This window comes from Gavialis gangeticus, unplaced genomic scaffold, assembly GCF_001723915.1.
Source record: "Gavialis gangeticus isolate Ggan-Ray unplaced genomic scaffold, GavGan_comp1, whole genome shotgun sequence".
NCBI lineage: Eukaryota > Metazoa > Chordata > Crocodylia > Gavialidae > Gavialis > Gavialis gangeticus.
The window spans coordinates 17,170,745-17,187,616 of NW_017728997.1; the positions used below are offsets into that span (position 1 = coordinate 17,170,745).

The window sequence follows — 16,872 nt, forward strand, 5'->3', positions numbered from 1 at the left end:
CACTTTAATTTGGTTATAAAGCTTTGATGGAAGTGTCATTTAACAAAATATCTTTGTTTACACCACTAAACTGGTTAACTTTATCTGAATTACATATAGCATTTTAAAGATAGGCCTACCTCAAATTGGTTTTTAAATTTACATAATCTATTCATTTATGTTTTATTCTAATATAAATTCCCCAAATTGATTTATTGTAACCCCAAATTGAATTACCAAGATTTTTAGATATAATTTTTTCTTGAAAGTGATAAAAGCATCTTTCTGTCAAAGCTCTATTATATGGCCAGTTGTGTCAAATTAGTATCAGAAGATTTTTAAAGAGTTTATTTGTGACTGGTGAAATATACTTGCATTTCTATCTGCAGAACTTTTCCTACTTACATTGCTAATGATGAATTTCTACCATATGCATAACGAAATGCATTAAAACTCTGTGGAGTCTTTCATTTCTCCAGTCCCTAATTTGGCATAATTCTAGTGTAGACCACTATAGATCAGACTGGATGGAAGCCTTCTACCATGATGGTAATAGTAGTACCCAAAGCTAGTTGGTGCTTAAGTAATTTGTCAATTCTCAGGAAAAAACAGTGACTTTGGGTGGATGAGCTTACCTTTCCTCAAGGAGATGCCGTTGAAAGTCAAATGATCCGATTTAACAATGACCACAAACTAAAAGGCAGGCAGTGGGACACTGCCCCTCCCCCCCATTCCTCCCAAGAACTGCATGGCTGAATAAAGGAAGAACATTTCATGTTAGGTACTGGATCATGAGACCTCCAAGCTAAAAGTTGAGACATAACATATGGGGGAAGGGATAGGGACCATTAAGCGTACTGGTTCCATACTGAACAGTGCTGTCCCAAATCCTGTAATAAATTCAGAGCCAGTCTTAGATTCCATGGGAAAACAATGACCTGAGCTTTCACAAGTGAATCGTCACAGTAGGAGCATCAGAGTATTTACAAATTAGGAAGATGCAAGATGGATGTGTGTGGAATCTCACTGCCGTGGTGGAATAGTAGAGGTCGTTTCATGACTGGTAGGCAGTCTACGACTGGGGATCTCAGAAGATGAGAGAAAATGACAGAAGCTGACCACAATACAGTTGGAGAGTTCTTTGCATGGATTGAAAAGATGCTCATTAAAACGCCAAGCAAAGATACTACCCTTTTAACTGGGGACTGAATGCAACATTGTTCTCATTAGTTGTGATGGGAAGCAGTGGACCTGGCCTGGGTTTGCACAATGAGAGATGGAGGCTTTTGGTTGAATTCTTCTGTCCAAATAACAGATATATTACATGTACTACATTCACTCATCTTGCTATGTGTTTATACAAATACTGGTCGTGATAATCTGAAAATCCAGCTTGAATGTCAGCCATATTCAGACATGAATAAATTGCCTTTTTTCTTTATTGCAGTGTACAGCCATTTTACTTCTGAATAAGAAAGTTCACATAAAATTTAGTCTGCCTCTTTTTTTCCCTTGAATAGTCTATTGGCATTAGGTATTTGAATCATATATGACTATTAAATTAATCTATAATTGCAAATCACTGGAAAAGTGAGGACAACTTGGCAGTACCTGAGAGGAAAAAAGCCTGTCTGAGTTGCATCTGGATCCTTTTGAAAGATGGTTTAGAATTTTAGGTCAAAACTAAGCTATTTTGATAGGTGTTTTCATTATCTTATTTTCTCAAAATCAGTTTATATGTTTAAAAGTATACATTTGATTTTTAGCTGAAAAACACAAGCACAAAACAGCCATAGAATTTACCTTTGAGTCATAAGTAACACATTTGTCAGGTGTGGTCTGTTATGGAGTTGAATAGGCATGTTACTTTGATGTCATTTGCACCATGTATGATATTTTGTAATCAGATGGAAGAGTATATCAGAATTAAATCAAATAGTATTGTGAAACACCAGCACAAATGCAGAGGCAATATTACCTAAAAACTTATATAGAACATCAGAAGGGACTCAAGTAAAAGATATTTACACTTTTTTTATTTTGTAGGATCTGCAGTCATTGTTAAAGTTATACACTACAGCCTGACTAGCTGTCTTCAAAAAATGCACTCCTGTTAAATCCATATTGCTTTGGTGCATATTGAGTAAATATTGTATCAGGTATACCATAATGAGGGATTTACTAAATGGAGTTAAATAGTTAAAATAATTAGAATAGTTAACATGCTAGATGTCATTAAGTTTGTACAGAAAGACTACATTTCTGTTGACAGCTAGTTGCAACCCACAGCCCTGGCCTTCAAAAGTCCAATCTTCTGTGTACCAGAGTGGTGGAAACTGGCCAGAATTATTACATTCCACATGAAAATTTGGTCAAAGGGATGAGTCGGTCTGTTTTCTGTTTCTCAGTCCCTTGGCAGGGGTATCGTGTCTGATAACTCTAGGGCAGAAATGAGAAGTTTAACTGTGGAGAAGGGAAGAGCCCAGCTTTCCCACAAGGAGCACGCTGCGGGTTGTGAGGTGACTGATATTAAAGAGAAAAGCAGTTGCAGTATACTCACAGTACACTTACAAATAGGAAACTAAGACTGAAAGGGACCTCAAGACATCATCTAGTGTGCCCTTCTACAAGGCAGGCTCATCCCCCAGCTAAGCTGTCTCAGCCAAGTGTCTGTCCAACCTGCTCTTGAAAATTTGCAGCGATGGAGATTCCACAACTTCTCTAGTAGCTTGTTTCAATGTTTGGCCATTCTCATAGTCAGAAACTTCCTCCTAATCTGCAACCTTTTTTTTTTTTGCTGCAGTTTGAGGCCATTGCTCCTTGTCCACTACACCCATAGAAGAAAACCCATCTCCAGCTTCTCTATAATCACCCTTCAGGTATTTGAAGACGTTATCAAATCCTACCCCCCAGTCTTTTTTTTTTCCCCAGACTCTCAACTTTTCCTCATAGGTCATGCGTCCCAGGCCTCTAATAATTTTTGTTGCTCTCCACTAGACTCTTTCCCTTCTGTCCACATCCTTTTTGAAGCGTGGGGCCTAAAACTGGACTCAGAGCTCTACACGAGGTTTCACCAGGGCTGAATAGAGGGGAGGTATCACTTCCCTTCATTTGTCACAGTACACTCCTGTTAATATAACACGCTATGCTGTTGACATCTTTTTTTGCTATGAGATGACACTGTTGGCTCTCGATCAGCTGCTGGTTGACTGTGACCCCCAAGTTCCTGTCTGCAGTGCTGCAGCTTAGCCAGTCATTCCCCAATCTGTATCTGGGCATGCAATTGTTCCATCCCAAGTGCAGGACATTGCACTTGACCTCCTTGAATTTCTTCTGCTTGATTTCAGGCCATATTTGCAGTTTATCAAGGTAATTCCAGAATACATTCTGCTATAATTCTAGTACAATTTTTTAAAACCTGTGAATGAAAGACTTTTAATCTGTCACATACTATTAGCATAGATAGTATAGGAGATGATGTTTTTTAAAGGCTTTATTGGCACGTATTGAGATGAATTTCATTATTCATTAGTGGGTTATGTGCGTGTTGCAGGCTCATGTTAGTAAATCCTTTCACACCGCAGAAAGTTATGCTGTATTTCATGCATCTGGGAATATCATATAGCGTATGAAATACATACATTCAGATTTGATTGAGGAGAATGCTCTTAATACACGTCTTCCAACCTGAAAACTGCTTTTATGCAGCAAGGTTGTTGGTTATAGCTGTATTGGTCTAAGGACACAGGTGTTTATGCCCAAAAGCTTGCAAAGAACAGTTTCTGAGGAAGCTGATATTGGCACACATTATTTTTGTCCTGGCTTCTCTCTGGATTTTGTTGGTGTATGCCTGTGTGTCAGTGGCACTGATATTTGGCCTGTGAAATAACTATGAGGTTTTATTAAAGGTTTCTTCAGCTACTGTTGCTGTGACAATAAAAGTTACACATGGTTACTAATGTATAGAGCACGCATTCTTTTTTCAGTGGCAGCAGGTCAATGATTTATTTTTTTTATCCCTATGTAGCTTTGAAGTGCAGCAAAGAAGTGAAATCTATTGAGAATAGTCTGTTAAGGTAAGTGTATTTATTACAGGGCATTGACAAACATTGCCTTACAACATTGATTTTTCTTATATTCAGGGATTTAAACACATGGATTAGAGATATAGCTGACAGGGCAACTTTAACCACTTGGTTGTCCCATCACACACACAACGCTGAGCAATAGTGAGAAGGAAAGTATCAGGGAAGAAGTTGATGTGCTGAGTTTGGCCAAATCTTCAAGCATGATTGCTGACTTATGCTTTGTTCACAGTGCTTAAGATATTCCAGCGTAGCTATGTTTATTAAGATTAATGCTAGGCATAATAAAAATGCATTGGTACTGCTTCTGGTCAATAGCTGAATAAAGCCAGCTGGCAAAATAAAACATTTAAAACAGAATGCAGAGTGGCATTTTAATCTGCTTCTAATAAATGTATTGTGATAGTCAGGTGTGTAATAGTATGCAGCAGACACCATCCTGCTTTGTGCAGAGTTAGCTGAGAGAGATTTCCAAACATGGATATTTTTGTTTGGTTGGTTCATTGGTTTTGTTTGATTTTTATCACATGGTTTTAAGTGGGTAAAAAAGCTAAATTTGAACTAATAGGTAGCCTTCTGTGTGGTATTACAATAGCTTTAGTTTTAAAGAAAAGCTTATCCCATTCAGCAGAAGTATCAAGAAGCGTGCAACTTAAATTGTTCTTTGATTCAGGTTTAAAAGCTGAAATACTTCATGGAGAAAAGAAATTGGGTAATAAATTGTGGACTATGATGGGGATCCACTTCCATCAAAAAGCAGGTTTAAAATATCCTATAATCCTATGTTTGGCTTTGACAACAGTTATCTTTTTATTTTGAGATTTTCTGCCATCATTTTCATAAGAGTTGGAGTTGAGAACTGTGGTAATTAAAGCAGCCTGAAACATAAAAAGCAGATTTAGAAATTCAAGATGGTCACATTATGCAGTGAGATTTTAAATTATTATAGTCTTGCAGTGTCATCAGCTGTAAACCATTGTGATCAACTGTTAAAACATTTGTTAAACAACAGATTTGTGTAGCATAGAAGCAATGAATGTATGGTATGGTATAGTATATGAGCTTAAATTTAATTTTTTTCTAGGCACGTTTGCATTTTATGACATGGTAAATCGATGTTTAATGTTTATATGCATAGTTAAGCTGTTTATAGGTAGAATAAAGCCAAAACAGAAATTGGAACAAATATTTATGTAGTCGATAGAAATATTTTGAAAAGGAAAACTTTTAGGGGAGGGAAAAAGTGTACCTTTAATTTATGTGGCAGCACCAATTTATATGTTTATAGCTGTTTGCACCTGCTTAATTATCTGTTTGTTAAGGAAATGCTGTATATAGTTTCCTTGGTGGCTGCTGTTATATCACAAGGTGATAAGTGACCTTAAACATGAACCTCACAGCTGTGCTTTAACCCCTAGTATACTAGTTCTGAGGCTTGTGTTAAAAAAAATCGGGAGAAAAGATAACTTGGCTTCCATCTCACTCTTCCCATACTTCTTTCCCAGTTACAGTGCAATCTGCACGTTAGTCCATCTCAAGGGGACGAGTTGCGTGGCATGCTTGGGTATGTGCACCTCTCTCTTGGGGTGCAACTCTTCAGTCCAACAATTTTTGCATGGGTTCTCTGGGTAGCAGTCTCCTTTTAGCCACCATGTTAACATGACAAGCCTAACTGTTCTTGGCACCTGTGAGCCTATTTTCTCCTGAGACCTGTGGCCATCAGCTGAATAAAGCAACTAAAAAAAAAAGATTCTTCAAAACAAATCATTATTTATTCACCCCCAGGTGCACAGCAAGCAGAACAAAGGATAAAAACAACAGCTATTTATAGGTGTATTTCCACCTGCCTAAACATTCAGCTTTACTGAAAGCTTTGGTGAGCTCTGTTCCATCGAGTCACCTCATTCGCCCCCAAACCAGTACCTTTTAAGGCTTCAATCCTAGATCATTCAGTCTGGGAAAATGAACTCTGAAAGTTTGCTTATAATCAGATGCAGGATATTCCCCAATTAAAAGCTCCTTCACTGTTAAAATAAATTATAACCTATTTCAGAAGGACTGAGTGAACAAAGTGAGTAGAGTGGCACTGTATGTCAGAAATGGCATGAGCTGTTTCTGAGTCGCTTACAATTTGAAAACCAATGTTCTCAACTAGGAGTGGATCCATGTTCTAATGCATAAAGCACAACTTCGGGCACCCAGTAGTTGGTATCATCTACAGGTCACAAAGTCACGGTAGAAACAGGGTGACCAGATCTTTAATCACCTATCTATAAGGTATAGGAGGAAACCCCCTGTTATTGTAGAGGACTTGGTCTCAGTGACATATCCTGGAAGTGTCATGCTGTTGGTACTAAAACTTCTTCTAGTTCTAAAAATTATAGATGAGTGTCCTAAATCAGAAGGTATTATGTCCATACAGGGTAAGTCTACATTAGGCCTCATGTTGACAGCTAAAGAGGATCATAGAACTACCAATTCATGGCTGCTTAGGTGCACATGATCATAACTTGACTACATTTCTGTAGAAAAAGAATAAAATACAGGAGTCACTAATGTGTACGTTTGGTGCTTTGAAAGGACCAGGTACTCAAAGCCGAAAACAATTGAGACAAATGAGCTGAGAAAAATAACTGTAAACAGAAAAATGTGAATCCTGATTGGACTAGTTAAGAATATTTTACCAGATTCTCAAAAGATTACACTCATCAAAAAAATCCAACAACCTGCTTTAGAGAGGAAGTAAAAGGTATGACCCCTTCCTCTTCCCACCTCTTTCTCCCCCCAGTATGTATCAAGGGGGTGGGGGGAGTAAGGTGATTGTGATTACTATAAATCAGAAATTAGAATAGAAGCAAATTGAGAAAGGAAGCAAGAGGATATGAAGCAAATTAAATGATCAGCAGAGATGAGGACAGTCAGTACTATTTGTAAAAGTGTACTAGGAAGAAAAAAATTCTGAACAAGTTGGGCTTTCACTAGATGGAAATGGTACAGCTGTTATTCAAGCAGAAAGGCACATGTATGCAGAAAACATTTCTTTTCTGGAAACAATAGATTGCATATTACTGGTTTCTGCAGTACAGTATATCCAGCCTCGATGGAGTTCCCTTTTCTCTAAGAGTTGGCCAACATGTAACTATTTTTCCCCAGTAAATCGTCCCTAATGCATTTCATATTTGTAGTTTAAAGAGGAAATTGATAGTTGGAAGCACTCACGATTCCTGGAATACCCCAAGAGAGGAGGTGCATTTTTGCCATGATTTGAAGTCCACTCCCTGGAGTGAGAGTTGTGTTTCTATAGAAATGAAAATATTTTCAGAGAAGAATTAGGGTATACTGTTAAATGAAAAACTGCAATGAGGACTCCTTCTAAAAGACTTCCTTAACCAATGACTAAAGTATCAACAGGGTTTCTGAGGCAATTTTCTTTAACCTTTGTTTAAAGACATTTTGCCTGATTTTTGTGGCTCTCCCGAGGTAGTTGCTTAAGATATGAATCAGTTTGTTTATGGTACCTCACTCAACTGAATAAAAAGGACTGCAGTCAACCTACACAAGAAATGTGCTCAGGTATGCCCAGATACCTATTGTATTTTAATCACTTGCTTCACTATATACTCTGCTTTTTGAGTATCCTTTCTAAGCATCTCATGAAGTGAACTTCGGGTCACAAAAGTTTGTGATCTATCTATCTATCTATCTATCTATCTATCTATCTATCTATCTATCTATCTATCTATCTATCTATCTATCTATCTATCTTATTTAGTTTGTCTATAAAGGTGCATACCTACCCTGGCTTCTGACTGACCAGAGACTAACATGGCTAACTACCTCTCTGTATATTCTTGTACATAGTTGTGTTAAACACATTGATTTTAAAATATTTACGTATTCTCTTGAGTGCAGTAGTTGCCTTTACCAGAGGGTCAGTTTGGTCTCCATACGTGAAAGACTTGTATTAACAAGTCCTTTTTTCAAGTCATAGTTGGTCATATGATTGGCATTCATTAAATATAATTGAAACATCAGTGGATTCCAGAAGAGATTCCTTGAATAGGAGCAATGTGCTGCTGATCAAACTGAGGTTCCATCTTTCTAAATACAATACATAAGCCATTAATATCTCAAATAAATGCTAGCACTTTAAGGTCAGTACAGAACTTGTGGACTGTTCTTGCTTTCCCTGGTAAAGTATGCCAAATTTTTTAGCTACAGCTTAACACTAGTTCTGTATGAATCCATAAGTGCTACAGAAGAAAAGCTTTAAAACATGCACACTGGAGTGAAAAAAAAGTTGTCTACTTAATCCTATTCATGAGAGAGAAAGTTGGTTCTTGTGATGTGAATTGAGGAGTACACTATGTGAAGAATGGGCATCAGGCTCATAATCAGGAATTCGCTTTTATATTCCCAGAAGAAAAAAAAAGTCAAATGTTTGTGTTTTGCCTTTTCCAGTTTATGGTCTGTGAAATGGACAGTAGGGAGCCCTGCCTTTCTCAGACTCAATCAGAATAGTGTCCTTGGGCATTTATAGATGTGCTCTGGGAGGCGATTTGAGAGTGCCTTAATCAGCACAGCTCCAAGAGCCAGGCTAATTTAAAGCACCTGGAACGTCATGTATATCAGTATCCCTGCACTGAAAAATGGTGGTGGGGTGATTTGAACCAAAGCTCATTGAACGAACTTCAGTTTTAAGCACCCCACCGCCACTTTTCATTTTTCAGCGCAGGGATGCTGATACACGTGATGCCAGAGTCTGCTGGAGCATGGTAATTACAGTGCATTGGAGCAGCCTCCTTGCATGTGTATAGGAGCCCATAGTGTTGAAATACTTTTTTCTCCTTCATGTTCATTGGCAGTAGTGTTTTTTGAAAAAAATCTTGTTTTCCCAAAGGCCTTACTTTAAGGATGAAATATCCAAAGACCATGAGTAAATGAAATGGATAGTTTTGCCACTAAAAACCTATATTCTGCCTTAGTCCACAGCAGTATCAATAATGGTGTCAGTGGGAATTTTGCTTTGAATTGAGAGCTTGTAGTTGTCTCTAAATAGCATGCAGAGGGAAAAAAACAATTCTAAAATAAAGTTCAAATGTTACAGTTGTCAGAGAAAAGCAGATTTTCATCACCATAACTACATTCTTTCAGAAATCAAGAAAGCAATATTTCATGCCCTACTCCCAGGCCAGAGGTTTTTTAGTCATAGCATGGTGCCTGGCAAAAAAGAAATTAGACAACATTAGCAGTAGTTAGTTGTCTTGGCAAGAGTCCTTTGTACAGTAACTTAGAGCATTACATCCTAAGAGCTCCTGCCATTCTTAGTGGGTATTTTTCCAGGCGTCAGAAACATGGAGCCTCTGTGAAAGAAAGTGTAAGAACAAAGGAAAGGGGTTAAGGTTCAATAATTCACATGTTGCTACTATATGTTCACCTCCACACACATACACTGTGCATAATGAATTAAACTGCTCAGTGACATAATTTTTTCCTTTTCATCATTTACAGTGGTTGGTTATATGTATTCCTGTTCTTAACCCTTTAGATATGTTGGGGATGATGTTGCAGTTGCACTGCATGGGGGGTGTGTGCGCACACGTGTAGATTGGTGAGTCTCGATTAATTTTTCCTGAGATAACTAATAGGGGTGTGTGAAGCAGGCCCTATTCGATTCAGATTTGGAGTCAGCCCAAATCAGGTACAGCGATTCAATTCGTTGATTTGGGTCACTGTCCCCGATTCGATTTGGCCAAATCCAAATCTGATGATTTGATGCTGATTTGGAGATTCAGTGATTCAGACATAGACACAGCTTTAAAAGTTTTTTCTACCTACCTCAAGGTACCAGCATGGCTCATGATTGCTACAATGCTGGGGCGCATGGAGCATCCCACAGGAGTGCGGGGGGGAGGGAGGGGCAGATATGGAGATTCGGCCACCAAATCATGCCAAATCTTGGCCAACTTGAATCAGGAACCAAAGCTTCACACATCTCTAATAACTAAGTGGGAGAACTGACTTTTGTCAAGACCACTGGCAACATCATAAAAGACAAAATATTACCAAGAATGGAAGTGCCGTAGGTATGTATAGTATTGTTCATACGGGATCTTGTTAATATTGTGTGTGTAAGGGGGTTCCTGGAACTCTATGTTGTGAATAATGGATGCACTTCCAAGGGAACTAGGGTACTTGCTCCTTCCTGGGTGGAGGATGTGTTTTCTGAACACAATTATTGGAAAGCTGTACCTGTTCCTTAACTTAATTACTTTTTGCAGAAGTATTTACCACATGATTTTAACACCCAGTGTGTCTCAGGCTGCTAGAGTTAGAGATTAGTTCTTTATACTACTTGAAAGATGAGATTACCGTTTTCAGGTTGTGTGCAACATTCACTTCTAGCTCTACTTCACAGGTTTTCAAGACAGTAGCAGGGATGGGGGATGGGAAAAGAAAATGGCAAAAAAGCAACACAACTACTTTATTTTAAAAGTACATCATAATAGCAAGTATAAAATGAGATCCCTTTATGTAACCTGAAAACTGGAATGATTCCTAGCTTTCAGATAGTATAAAACATTCATTTCTTGCCTGTGAGGTTCCTAGGAGATTAAAATTGAAATTATCTCATCTTTGCATTGTTCTGTTATAGTATTGCTTTTGGGGCAGGATGAAAAACTAGGGGTCATTTTGTGGACATTTCTTTTTAAATGAAACGCAACAGCAATATGGTAGGAGCGTAGCCAGCAGATGGAGGGAAGCGATTCTTCTCCTCTATTTGCACTGGTGAGGACACATCTGGAGTCCTGTGTCCAGTTTTGGCCCCCCACTACAGAAAGGATGTGGACAGAGAGAGAGTCCGGTGGAGGCTTGCAAAATGGTTGTGGGGCTGGGGGACATGACTTGTGAGGAGAGACTGAGGTAAATGGGCTGATTTAGTCTGGAGAAGAGAAGACCGAAGGGGATTGAATAGCAGCCTTCACCTCCCTGCAGGGGGCTGCAAAGAGGATGGAGCTGGGCTGTTATCAGTGGGGGCAGATGACAGAGCAAGGAGCAATGGGCTCCAGCTGCAGCAAGGGAAGTTGAGGTTGGATATTAGGAAAAACTCATGAGGAGGGTATTAAAGAGTTGGAACAGGTTACCCAGAGAGGTGGTGGACTCTCCATCCTTGGAGGTGTTTAAGACCCAGGTAGACAAAGCCCTGGCTGGGATGATGTAGTTGAGGCTGGTCCTGCTTAGAGCAGGGGGTTGGACTAGATGTGACCCCCTGAGGTCCCTTCCAGCCCTTGTCATTCATCATCTGATTCATGCATGTTGTGGTGGAAAGGAACTCTTGGGTTCATGCTGTCTGGAATTTTTTTAGAAGATTCAATGTACTACTGCCTACAACTGGTCAGTTAATTTACGTGTGCAACTTTTTTAAACCCAGGGTACTATATTAGTATTTCAAATCTCCATAACTGTTCCGTGTGTCATTCCCATAGCTCTTGTTTTATCTTGCTTTAGAAGCTGAAATATAGGGTGACTTGATTTTAAAGTTGACATACTGCATGTAGTCACCACTGTAATGTGCTCTCCTTTGGAAGACAGAACATATTATTAAAGTTTTTCAAGTGGAGTTTTTTCATGTTTCCTCTGCACAGTACACAGTGGTTCCAAACCTGAAATTAGGCAGGTGGTTCATAAGATGTCTTATTAGAGATTAAATAAAGATTAAATTTAGTGCCCCCCAGCTACCAGTTCTTAAGTGGAACAGAATCATTTCAATAAATATCCTTCCAGAACAATAGGATGCCATTAGGATTTTTTCATCAGATGAAGGCAGTACAGAAAGATGTAGTATTTTAATGCTAGCAAACACAACATCATTTTTCATTGTCCTTCTGATGACAATCTGGTTATTAGGTTGTCAGAGTTTTTTGACAAAATGTAGTGTTGGGCTACCTAATTAGATTGCTTTAAAGCCCATTGGGGATGCTGATATTTTTCTAATAAATTTTGGCCTAGGTTGCTTTTGTTAAAGGCAAGCATATCATTCTTGTGTGAAATGCTTGCTTTTTTGTTTACTGGGCTAAACATGAAAAATTCACTTATGCCTGATCTTGGTAAAAGTATGTCGTTTTGCAGGGTACTCACTACACCAGTAATATCATATATCTGAAAAGTTGTAACTGCTGGGTAGAAATGCTGAAGTGATATTTAGTTTCCAGGTAAAGGATTTATACTTCAAAAATAGTGAATAAGAAATTTAAGAATCTAAAGTTTTATTTAAAGTATGAGTTAAAGTTTTAATTTCGAAAATCCTTTCAGCCAATTTTTTTCTTTTAAAGATCAATAATAAAATGTTATACTCTGAAAGAGTCTAGGCTGCTGACAATGCAAAACAAAATAGTTTTCTGTTTTTGCACCTGCTTACTTAATAAAGGAAACAATGATGTGACTAGCAGGACAGATATTTGAAGAAGTACCTGAAGAAGAAATTTGGTTTCTTTGTGAATGTTATAAAATTAAGTCAGCCTGAGAGATTGCATTATAGATGCCTCCATCAATAAAGAAAGCTCTAAATTTTTCACTATAAATACACGTGGGTCTCTTAATAAGGTTCAGACACTGCTGTGTGATATCAGCATGACTGGAAGATCTTGTCAATAAATCATTGCTTTAAAGGTCTTCAAAGCCCATTGGTGTCAATGAAAGTCTTCTCTAAGGTCCTGATTCAGCAAAGTACTTAAGCATATATTTTACCTAAATCTCATTGGCTTCAGTGCTTTACTCTGCTGCGTATAGAATCAAAACATCTCAGCTCCTTCACGCCTCTCCATGTGCTTTGCCTTGCAGGTTAAAGATTTACTCTTCTTTCTATAGCTACGAAACTTTTGAACAGATGTGAAAACCTGGGCACTATAACTTTCCCATGGTTTTATGTGGTGTTAGATATGGTGAAATAAACTGGTATTTTTTTTAAAGAAGATTTTAATATCTTTAACTTCATTTTTAGGAAGAAAGTTGGCAAAACAATCTCCTGTAGGTAACTTACTAATATTTCCAATGATTTAGTTAAAACATGTATACAGGAGTAGCCACTGAAAGGCAGCGTTCCATTGGCAAGGGACTTCTTGGCATGACCAAGACCAAGACCAAGGATAGCATACATTACTGCAGATGTTAAACACATTTAAACTAATGTAGGTAGAAAGACTCTGGCATGCAATTAGTAATGCACATTTAAAAAAAAAAGACATTCTTCATCAAATATTTCTGCAATTGCAGTTTGGAACTCTTAGTACAAATCAAAGAGATTTTTTTCTAATTCTACCTTTCCATATCATATGCTATTGAAGTAATTGTTGTTTTCATTCATTGAGAAATGCCATTTTACTTATATAGGGGGTTTTTTTTGTTCTCATCAGTGTTGTACTAGTTTAAAGATACCTTAAACTAAGATCTTAACATATGTGCATATTGTGCCCCCACTTCTGAATTTTTGCAGTGTCCTTTTAGGAAAGTGTAGTTCAATATTATAATAAATACTGCAAACACACTATTGTAAATTGTACCATGTTAACATTTAATCTAGAATAGTGCAACTTCTTTCGTAAGGTAGATTTCATTAAGTAGTTTTCAGAATCCTTCCTTATAATTTGAAACATGTTTTTACGTGTTTAAATGACACGGTTTTTACTTTCTAGTTGATGAAAGTGCTGCTGGACTTTCTGCTGGATGGTGTTCCCAGTAGAACCAGAACTGAGACATGTGGGAAATGGTATGCCTTGTTCTAGCTACCATCCTATAGATTTCAAATTCTGTTATGCCAGAAGCCTTGATTTTGTTGTTTTCCCTCAGACCAGAACATTTTGACATCCTTCCGTTATGTCGCAGAACTCCACATGTTCACATGAACTCCCCGAACATACTGCAGGGTTTGTCTCTCTCGTTGTTATCCTTCCTGGAATTTTGGGTCATTTTGTACTTGTCAAAGTTAATTTGCAAATCAATACTTACAGGATTATCCTAAGGCAAATGCGCATGCTTTACCTGAAAGGTTGGTAAGGATTCAGGCTTTTTTTCCCCGAATATTATTAAATAAACTTTGAATTAAATTCTAAGTGATACTCACCCCCTGAATGAACTTATTTGGATGCTCTGTTGCAGTTTTTAAAGAATATGTTGAAACGAAAACACAAAAGGAAGCAGTGTCTTTTTTATATATTGTTTTATTAGATGTTTGCAGAAATAACGTGAATAGCTGGTATATTATCGAAGGCCAGAGATTAGCAGCTCTTGTCCTTAATAAAGAATATATAATGTGAGGTATATTTTTAGAGCACTTGCATTTTTAGGTGGTGCTGTTTTGTTAGAAGTGTGTGAATCCCACTGATTTTTGTTTGTCTGGGTTCAATTTGCTTGGAGTGGGAGGTGTATGTGAAGCATAGATTGCAAAAGTATGTTTCAGAGCATGCCAGCTGCGTTACAAAACCAACACATTTTGTCCAAACACCACTACCAGGCTTTGACTACCCTTTAAAGAGCCTCTTAGGGGAAACTATGTGTGGTCTGTCCTGTACTCGTATCTGGTGGACAGATATGAGCAGCTCATTTTTGTTCCCAGTTGCATGCTTTGTCCACATGTCCACTTCCAATACTTCACTCCAGCAGGGAGCAGGTCACCATCCATGTTGGCCATGTGGCCACCCTCTAATGGTACTGGAGATAAAGAAGGGATAGAAGTTAATTGGGCTACTACAGGAGCAGTGAGAGAACACAGTTATTTTGGGAGGGGGTTTTCTTGCTTATAGTGAAATATTGTAAAGTCTGAGGTTTTCTCCCAGCTGCCTCCCTGCCATTTTGGTTCTTCTCTGCTATTGCAAAAACAAGACAAAACCTATTACCTACAAAAACAGTTTTTATAAGGCAAATCTATCCTCAGTGCCATGTTAATGACTGGGCAAGTTTGGTTGTCAAGAGTCAAGCAGTGTTTTTTGCAAGGGTAGAAGACACTCACCACTCCCTTTTCCTTCTTGGTAGTATTTATGAAAGAGCCTGAGTTTACTCCAGTAGTCTGGTGCTCAATGCACTGTTTTAACTCCCATAGAATGACTTGCAAGCAGTGGCAGAATGGATTCCACTTCATTTTTCTTAAGATCTAGAAACCTTTGTTTGCTTTTCCCCCCACAGATGAGAAGGAGTAACTCGATTAGCTAAGTATCTAGTTTGCCCTGGCGAGCCAGTGTTCAGACACTGAGATAACCTGGGCTCACCTTACGCTACTCAGAGGAAAAGCATTGCTCCGGGTTGTGGCTCCACTGTTTTCACACGGGCTGAATTAGACACTCAGGTGAAGGAAATGACATCTAGAGTAGCAGGCACCACAAGACAGACCCACATGGCCTGGCTGCTGGTTCTGTGTCCAACGTTTGCCATTTCTGACTTCAGGAAACAAGTTGTTTTGCAGAATCTAGTCTGTAAGGCATGCCACATATGTCTTCGGTGGCAGATGAGTTTAAGCCACTGCACCACCATCTTACCTGCGGGTGCACATTTAGACAGCTGACAGCAATCTTGATGTCACATCCAGAGGCCTGTTAGGTGGAAAGAATATATTTCAAAGATAGCCAGTCCTTGTCTCATGACAAATCCAGAAGACCAACATCCTTCCATGCCATCTGTGATTTAAAATTGAATCACTTCAGGTTGCTACACATGACAGCAAGTGTGATCTTTGTGTTTCCTCTGTTTGGCTTGTGAGCTTAGAAAATGGGCAAAAACAGGTCAGCTACAATGGCCAAAGCTGCTGGGTATGCTGGAGGCTTGCATTTGCTGCGCTATGGAATGGTTAAACCACTACGGTCCCCTCCACACATGCAGGTAAAGGCATGATGGGATCTAATACACAATCCACACAATCATGCCTCCTGCTATGCCACATGTACACGGCAGGAAGTGTGATTGTGGGATCACAAATCCCATCCCATCGTGCCGTATTGCTGGTGCAGGGGGAGCCTGATCCTGGGATCCCCTCGCATTAGGAAGAAACAAGCTTCTGTGGCTGGGAGCCCCTCAGCTGACGAGTCTCCTAGCTGTGGGGACACATCATGTACCCCCATGGCTATGAGATGGCAGCAGCTGTGATCCCCAGCAATGGGGTGTTTGGGCTGTCCCTATGGTTGGGAACACTGTCAGCTGATGGGGCTCCCAGCTTCAGGGGCATGTGCTCCCACGGCTGGGAACCAGCATTAGCTGGGAGCTCCCAGGCTCAGGGGTACACAGCTGGGATCTCAGATTAGCTGGTGGGGCTCCCAGCCACAGGGACACAGGCTACATGTGCAAATTATAGCCAGTTTCTATCCTGCTTTAAAGTTACAGTATTCCACTGTGTCGCGGGGCACTTCCACGCCCCGCTCCTAAGGAGGTTCAACCTTGGGAGGGGGAGAGGTGTAGCAGGGCACTAGGGTGCCTGCTGCTGAATAAGAGCAGAAGGGGGCTTAGCTGTCACTCACTAGGACAGCAGGTGAGAGTTGCTAAGGCAGCTGATTGGGTCAGCTGACCACCAGGGGGCGGGGCCTGGCCTTTATAAGCATCTGGGCCGGAGTCTAGCTGGTAGTTCCCTTCTGGCAGCCTGAGGTGCAGGAGCTCTGCAGCAGACCCGAGCAGAGCAGAGCTGAGTAGAGTGGAACAGCTTCAATGCCTGCATGATGATGCGGGGTAGAGAGAACCTGGGTAGGGAGGTACTGGAAGAGGGCCAGGGTGGCGGCGGATGTATGTTGTAGCCACAAGGCTCATTTGGGTTATGGCCGGGTTGGCATGG

General features: G+C 39.5%; 1 protein-coding gene across 11 annotated transcripts in view; it reads left to right on the forward strand.

The window, feature by feature from the left end:
* FHIT (fragile histidine triad) overlaps positions 1-16,872 on the forward strand; it is an 899,923-nt gene that overhangs the window by 48,162 nt on the left and 834,889 nt on the right. For 6 of the 11 annotated variants that reach the window (XM_019504830.1, XM_019504845.1, XM_019504846.1 and 3 more), the window contains one exon: positions 4,007-4,055. The exons of 2 other annotated variants lie outside the window; for them this stretch is intronic. The gene's annotated coding sequence lies outside the window, so the exon portion shown is untranslated. Of the gene's footprint in view, positions 1-2,826; positions 2,859-4,006; positions 4,056-16,872 lie in introns of those variants that run through there. 3 more of the 11 variants (XM_019504836.1, XM_019504832.1, XM_019504834.1) reach the window with 2 other exon arrangements.